This window comes from Chiloscyllium plagiosum, chromosome 26, assembly GCF_004010195.1.
Source record: "Chiloscyllium plagiosum isolate BGI_BamShark_2017 chromosome 26, ASM401019v2, whole genome shotgun sequence".
Classification (NCBI taxonomy): Eukaryota; Metazoa; Chordata; class Chondrichthyes; order Orectolobiformes; family Hemiscylliidae; genus Chiloscyllium; species Chiloscyllium plagiosum.
Genome location: NC_057735.1, coordinates 51,665,920 through 51,674,459, shown reverse-complemented (window position 1 = coordinate 51,674,459; position 8,540 = coordinate 51,665,920). Strand labels below are relative to the sequence as shown.

The 8,540-nt window shown below is 45.9% G+C and overlaps 1 long non-coding RNA gene across 1 annotated transcript in view; it reads right to left on the bottom strand.

Moving 5' to 3' along the window:
• LOC122563351 overlaps positions 1-8,540 on the bottom strand; it is a 15,051-nt gene that overhangs the window by 1,353 nt on the left and 5,158 nt on the right. The gene's annotated exons all lie outside the window — the stretch shown is intronic.

Below are 8,540 nucleotides of genomic sequence, written 5' to 3'. Positions count from 1 at the left end.
CTGCTTGTGTGGCTACTAAGGATAGCTGGTCGTGTCGTTTCGTGGCGAGTTGATTTTCATGTATGCGGATTGTTAGCTGTCTTCCTGTTTGTCCTATATAGTTTAGTGCAGTCCTTGCATGGTATTTTGTACACTACATTCGTCTTGCTCATGTTGGGTATCGGGTCCTTCGTTCCAGCCAGGGAATTCCTAGAGGCATGGCATTCATCCACAAACTCCATCAACAAACACATCGACCAGGACCCAATATACCAACCACTACAGCGGACAGCTGACTCACCAGAACTGTTTCGAAATCTTCTCAGGTATTTAAAAGAGTGAATACCTTTCCACTGCATTTGTTTTTCACCATGACAGAGGATCGACTACAATTTACATAAAAGACAGAAATGTCCAACGTCCACTTGTATTCAAGGAACTGGGCGATATCCTTCAGGACGACAATGTTTTCAATCTTCATATTCGGAACTGTAAATAAGTGGTCTGTGTCTGATCTCAAGTGATTGCGTTTTTGGGAATGATCCAGAATGATCTTATGGATGCATGCCCGTGTGTTTGGGGAGGGAGGGATTGTTTCCTATGTTTTATGTCACATTGTTGTCAGTAACTAAGACCTTGTCAATTGTTATTTCAGCTTCAATTATTTCACTTAATCTCTGAATGACTTGACACACTGGATCTTCAATCCAACTAGTAACTTTGACTCCAGGCTGATGTATAATTTGTTTGTTTCCATTCCTCACAGTTAATGTAGTGACGATCTTTGTCCTACTTTATAAAGATTGTGGATTGTCTTCATGTGTCAGACGTTACCTGGCGGCCATGGTAATGGCGGATCTACTGGTCATTATCCTCGACCTGATGTTGAGACACCTTCCCATTGTTTATAAAGAACTGTTTGATTTCCTGTGGGCCGTCCCTGTCTGTAATTTCCACGCCATCCTGCTTTATTCAGCCACTGATTGTTCTGTCTGGTTCACTGTCACTTTCACCTTTGATCGATTTGTGGCCATTTGTTGCCAGAAGCTGAAAAGTAAATATTGCAGTGAGAAAACGGCAGCTGTGGTTCTGGGAACAGTGACTGTGCTGAGCTGTTTAAAGAACATTTTCTGGTATTTTATGCTCACAGCTCGGTATGCGCTTGGGAATTACCCCTGGTTTTGTGAGGTAACAGATGCTGTTCGTTACTCTCATGTCTGGGTCACAATCGAGTTCCTCCATAACATTCTAAACCCAGGCGTGCCATTTCTCCTGATTTTGCTGCTGAATGTTTTCACTGTCAGACACATTGTAGTGACCAGCAGAGCCCGCAGAAGACTCCAGGCTCGCACCAATAGGGATGGGCAGTGTGACACAGTACTGCAAAATCGAAAAAAATCCACCATTTTACTGTTTGTGATCTCAGCCAATTTCATCGTACTATGGTCAACTTTAATGGTGTATTCTATATGGTTCCGGATGTATCATATTGGGAATCAGACTGTGTTTCTGCACTGGTTTGTGCGGGAATTGGGCTACATGCTGCAGCTCCTCAGTTGCTGCACAAACACTGCGATTTATGCTGTGACCCAGACTAAGTTCAGACAGCAGATGAAGCTTGTGCTGAAATACTCTTTTACCCAAATTCATCAATCAATCAAATTCACTCATTAATATCGAGGATGTTGTCATTTCAGTTGAATGCTTCTGCAATGAAGCAGCCTGTCGCTATGGTAACAGACTGAAGGCATTGATGCTTAGCCCAACCTTGTCCCACGGGGAGGTGGGGGGGAGGTAAAGGACACATTTCAATGTTTGTCTCAACTTATGGGCCATTGAGAAATGGCAACATTACTGCGATTATATCTATAAATGCAATTGGAAGCAATAAAAAAACAATTCATTATGAAGTGCCAGGGCTTAGAGTTGTCTGTCTTTGTGTTGAAGGAGCTGAGCTGGAGAGACATCATTAGGCCTTGGAGGTTGTTGGGGGGGTAGTGTGGGAGGCAGTGAGTGTGATAGTGGGGGAGTGTGGGAGACAGTGTGTGTTGCGTTGGGGGAGTGTGCAAGGAGTGAGAAATGACGGTGGTGCGGTGTACAGGGAATGAGTGTGACAGTGGAGTAGTGTGGAGGAGAGTTAGCGTGAAAGAGGTGAAGTGTGTGGGTGAGTGAGCATGATGGTGGTGGAATGTGTGGGGCAGTGAGCGTGACTGTAGTGGCGTGCACTGGACAATGAACACGACAGTGGGGGAATAGCAGGGCAGTGAGAGGGACATTGGGAGGGTGTGTGGGGGGGGCGAGGGGGGAGGGTGTGGGGGCCTGAGTTTGTGCAGGAGAGTGCATTGGTCAAGGAGTGAGATGGTGGGGGATTGTGCAGGGCAGTGAGAGTGATGATGGAGGAGTGTGTGGGGGACTGAATATCTACAGGAGAGCGCACTGGTCAATGAGTGTGACAGTGGGGCAGTGAGCGGGGCAATGAGAGTGACGATGGAGGAGTGTGCGGGGGACTGAGTGTGTGCAGGGGATTGCACGGGTCAGTGAGTATGACAGTGAAGGAGTAAGCATGACAGTGAGGGAATGAACGTGATGGTGGGAGAATGTGCAATGTAGTGAACGTGATAGTGTGTGTGTGTGCGGAGCAGTGAGTGTGGCAGTGGGGGTGTATGGGGTGCATTGGCATGAAAGTGGGCAAGTAAGTGTGGCAGTAAGAGTGACAGTGAGAGAGTGCGCGGAGCAGTGAGAGTAACGGTGGGGGAGTGCGTGGAGCAGTGAGAATTGCAGTGCGGGAGTGCACAGGACAGTGAGTGTGACAGTGGGAGAATGTACGGGGGAGTGAGCATGCTGGTAGTGGAGTGCGAAAGTGGAGAACTATGCGGGGGAGTGAGCATGATGGTAGGGTATTATGTGGGGGAGTGAGCATGACAGTAGGGGAATTTGCGGGAGAATAAGTGTGATATTGGAGAACTGACTATGACTAAGTGAATGAGTATGACAGTGAGGGAAGGGATCAGACTCGGGACGAGGGAGATGCGATACATGCGTTATGGTGGCGGAAGGGAGAGTGACAGTGGTGTTATGGAATTGGTGTGTAAAAATGTGGCAAAGCTTTATCACGTTCTTTTAAGAGTTAAATTGCATTCTCAGCTTACAGTTAATCAGAGAAAGGGTCTGTGAAAGACAAGGAATAGTACAGAGAGTTCTCAAATGTAAGGGTAGGTAGTTTGATCTTGGACTGGATAAAATGTTGGCACGACATTAAGGGCTGAAGGACCTATATAGTGCTGTACTCTTCTATGTCTTCTGAAATATGAACAATTAACTTTGTTAATGGATACCTTAGGGTGGCTTTGACGACATTGCTCAATTTGTAAACAATAAAAATGTTCATTATGAAGTGTCAAGATGCAGAGTTGTTTATCTTTGTGTTGAAGGAGCTGAGCTGGAGAGAGACAGACTCAGACCCATGTTCTGTTCCACAGGACTTTGGGAATGTTGGTGGGGGAGTGTGTGGGGCAGTGAGCATGACAATGGGGGAGTGTGCGGGGGAGTGAGATTGACGGTAGTGCAGTGTGCAGGGAGTGAGCGTGACAGTGGGGGAGTGTGCAGGAGAAGTAAGCATGAAAGTGGTGAAGTGTATGCGGGAGTGAGCATGACAGTGGGGGAGTTGGCCAATTAATTTAAACCCAACAGTATTGGAAAGTCAATTGAATTTTAAAACTGATGGTGTTGGCAGCCTGAAACCAGTCATTTTATGAGAATTTGTTTCATCGTCAGTGGACTTTAAGAAGTTTTTTTCTGAAAATTGGGAGAGAAGCTATGCCATCTGAACACAGAGCCTCCTGCCATCTGAATGGAGAGTATCCTGGCATCTGAAAAGACAGCACCCTGCTATCTGAGCGCAGAGCCTCCTGCAGTCTAAATAGAGATCACAAAGACCGCATGGGCCAGGACTGATGACTGGGTTTGTGGTACAAAAAAATGACATTTTCTTTATTTGAATATGCAAATATCTGCAAAAAGGTATTTACACTTGAGACATAGAGGGAAATAATTTCTATCTAATCACGATTAGGGAGATGTAGTCACATGGTGAACAAATGGAGAGAGGCAAATTTAATTCCTCTCTTCAAGAAAGGAAATAGGGAAATCCCCGGCAATTACAGACCAGTAAGTCTCACGTCTGTAGTCTGCAAGGTGTTAGAAAGGATTCTGAGTGATAGGATTTATGACCATCTGGAAGAGCATGGCTTGATTAAATGCAGTCAACACGGCTTTGTGAGGGACAGGTCATGCCTCACAAACCTTATCGAGTACTTTGAGGATGTGACTAGAAAAGTTGATGAGTGTCGAGCTGTGGAGGTGGTGTATATGGACATTAGCAAGGCATTGGATAAGGTTCCCCATGGTAGGCTCATTCAGAAGGTCAGGAGGAATGGGATTCAGGTGGACATAGCTGTCTGGATACAGAATTGGCTGGCCAACAGAAGACAGCGAGTGATAGTAGAAGGAAAATATTCTGCCTGGAAGTCTGTGGTGAGTGGTGTTCCACAGGGCTCTGTCCTTGGGCCTCTATTGTTTGTAATTTTTATTGACTTGGATGAGGGGATTGAAGGATGGGTCAACAAGTTTGCAGATGACACAAAGGTCGGAGGTGCCGTTGACAGTACAGAGGGCTGTTGTCGGCTGCAGCAGGACATTGACAAGATGCAGAGATGGGCTGAGAGGTGGCAGATGGAGTTCAACCTGGATAAATGCAAGGTGACGCATTTTGGAAGGTCGAATTTGAAAGCTGTGTACAGGATTAAGGATAGGATTCTTGGTAGCATGGAGGAACAGAGGGATCTTGGAGTGCAGGTACATAGATCCCTTAAAATGGCCACCCAAGTGGACAGGGTTGTTAAGAAAGCATATGGTGTTTTGGCTTTCATTAACAGGGGTATGGAGTTTAAGAGTCGTGAGATCTTGTTGCAGTTCTATAAAACTTTGGTTAGACCGCACTTGGAATACTGCATCCAGTTCTTGTCGCCCTATTATAAGAAAGATGTGGATGCTTTGGAGCGGGTTCAGAGGAGGTTTACCAGGATGCTGCCTGGACTGGAGGGCTTATCATATGAAGAGAGGTTGACTGAGCTCGGACTTTTTTCATTGGAGAAAAGGAGGAGAAGAGGGGACCTAATTGAGGTATACAAGGTAATGAGAGGCATAGATAGAGTCGATAGCCAGAGACTATTTCCCAGGGCAGAAATAACTAACACAAGGGGTCATAGTTTTAAGCTAGTTGGAGGAAAGTACAGATGGGATGTCAGAGGCGGGTTCTTTACACAGAGAGTTGTGAGAGCATGGAATGCGTTGCCAGCAGCAGTTGTGGAGGCAGGGTCATTGGGGATATTTAAGAGACTCCTCGACATACATATGGTCACAGAAATTTGAGGGTGCATACATAAGGATCAGTGGCCGGCACAACATCATGGGCTGAAGGGCCTGTTCTGTGCTGTACTGTTATATGTTCTATGTTCTAAAAGGGTGAGGTTCAATATTCACAGCTACACACCATTGTGTTAAGTCAGGCAGAATGAGAAGCAAGGTGGGGACCTCTCGAGTTAGAGATAACAATGGAATTACCAAGAAAAATATTGGCCTCAGATTATGAATCAGTATGAATACTAATTCTGGGTAACAAGTGTCAGAAAACTGAAGTAGAAGGACAGGTTTCAGTTTCCACAATAGGATTACATTGTTGGACACTGTATTAGACAGGGAATTATTGAAATTTGTAACAAAGGCACAGTGACAGTAGTGAGGGAATTCAATCTTCATATCTTATGACATTGGCAATCCGTAGCAGAGGCACTCTCAGGGTGAGTCCGTAGGTCCGTGTAAAGTCTGTGCAGTTTCCACAGACTCTGCAACACTTGGGTAAAAGGATAACTGTGGGTAGGGGGTAGGTGAGGTGTTAGTGTGACAACATGCTCCTTGTGCTGTTTTCACCTGGATTCCGCTTTTTCCCAACAGCAAGTCTTGAGGATGCCTTCCCAAATGCTCCTCCTCAACTTTGAATGGTCTTGGGCGTGTGATTCCCAGGTGTCGGTGGAAATGCTGTACTTCACCATTGAGGCTTTGAGAGCATCTCTGAAGCACTTCCTCTGTCCACCTGGGGTTCGCCTGCTGTTTCGGAGCACGGAGTAGAGCACCTGGTTGGGTAGTATCGTGTAGGTCATGCAGAGGAAGTACCCAGCCCATTGCAGCTGATCAAGGGTAGTGAGTGCTTCAATACTGGAGATTTTGGCCTTGTTGAGGGCACTGGTAATGGTGCGTCTGTCTTCCCAGCAGATTGACAGGATCTTGGGCAGGCAACGTTGATGGGACTGCTCCAGCACCTTGAGGACACCTTGTGGACTGTCAATGTCCCAGAGCGTTATAGGAGGGCAGGAACCACCACAGCTCTGTATACCATCAACTTGATGTTAGATTTGATGTTGTGATTGTAGATTTCTTCGCTGAGCTGATGTGTTTTATCATCTCACTAGGTGACGAAATCAATGCGCCTCTGGTGAAGCATTTGTGTACCATCCCACCTGGTAGTTATGTGCCTCTGTTATCTCGTACTTCCGGTTCTGTATCTGAATGATGTGTATATGTTCAATGTGTTTAGTGATTGATTTTGAGTTGGAGTGCCATGCTCAAGGCATTCTCTGTTTTATCTGATTCAGGATGGTTACATTGTTCCAGGTGAATTTGTGTCCTTCATTGTCTCTGTGATTAGAAAAGAGAGTGCATTGGTCATGTCTGGCAGTGGTGAGTTGGTGTTCGTGTACTCGTATGAGCAGTTTTCTTCCTGCTTGATCTCTGTAGTGTTTTCACAGTCCTTGCATGGTATCCTGTAGATAATAGTTGTCCTGTTGGATGTAGGTGTCCAAGGAGCTGGCAAGAGGTGTTTGCTGGTTTGTGAAACATTGTGATTTCGACGGGTCTGAGTAGTCAGGTAGTCATCTATCCAATTGGCCAAATTTCCCTCTATCCCATGCCTCCTGACTTTCTGCATAAGCCTACCATGGGGATGTAGGTGTCCAAGGAGCTGGCGAGAGGTGTTTGCTGGTTTGTGAAACATTGTGATTTCGACGGGTCTGAGTAGTCAGGTAGTCATTTCTGATATGTCCTTGATATATCGTGTCTGGTCGTGTAGTGTTTTCTTCTTGAGTTTGTTGTGAAAGTACTGGAGGATAGTGCTTTTGGGGTCCCTGGTCTATTTAAATCCATTGAATAGGTGTTCCTGCTCTGCCTTCTGGAATTCTGGGTAGCTGCAGTGTGTCCTTGTCTGTTTAAATAATATTGTAATGCAGCTTCGTTTATAGGTGTTGTGTTGGTGCTGTTATAGGTCAGTATTTGGTCTGTATGGGTGTTCTTCCTGTTCACACTGATCTGGAGTTCTCTAGTAGGTATCCGGGAAGGAGAGTTTGCTGTTGTTCTCCTCTTCTTCAGTGAACTTTATTCTGGTAAGGATGCTATTTATCTGGTGGTGGCTTTCTTCCAGTTGTGTACGTTTAGTGATGACAAAGGTGTCATCTACATACCAAATCCAGAGGTTGGGTTGGATGGTGGACAGAGCTATCCATTCTACACGTTGCACTATTGCTTCTGCTATCAGTCCTGATATCGGGGACTCCATTGGGGTGCTGTTGATTTGTCTGTATACTTATCCATTGAATATATCTGGGATGCTCTAAACCGGTACCAAATCACAGAGAGAGTGAACATATGAGAGAGCATCGTGGTACAGGAGCTTGATGCCAACTCAGATCTGGGAGCTATAGAAGCAGCAAAGTAGGAGGATATAAATCAGAACAATCAAAGCGTAGTCGTACCAAGGAGTCACAGATACATAGAACACAGAACATAGCACAATACAGCACAGAACAGGCCCTTCGGCCCATGATGTTGTGCCGAACATTTGACCTAGCTTAAGCACCCATCCCTGTACCTATCCAATTGCCGCTTAAAGGTCACCAAAGATTCTGACTCTGCCACTCCCACAGGCAGCGCATTCCATGCCCCCACCACTCTCTGGGTAAAGAACCCACCCCTGACATCTCCCCTATACCTTCCACCCTTCACCTTAAATTTATGTCCCCTTGTAACACTCTGTTGTACCCGGGGAAAAAGTCTCTGACTGTCTACTCTATCTATTCCTCTGATAATCTTATAAACCTCTATCCTACCCCTCATCCTTCGCCGTTCTAATGAGAAAAGGCCTAGCACTCTCAACCTATCCTCGTACGACCTATTCTCCATTCCAGGCAACATCCTGGTAAATCTTCTCTGCACCCTCTCCAAAGCTTCCACACCTTTCCTAAAGTGAGGCGACCAGAACTGCACACAGTACTCCAACTGTGGCCTAACCAAAGTCCTGTACAGCTGCAACATCACTTCACGACTCTTGAATTCAATCCCGCTGCTAATGAACGCTAAAACACCATAGGCCTTCTTACAAGCTCTAACCACCAGAGTGGCAACTTTCAAAGACCTATGAACATAGACCCCAAGATCCCTCTGCCCCTCCACCT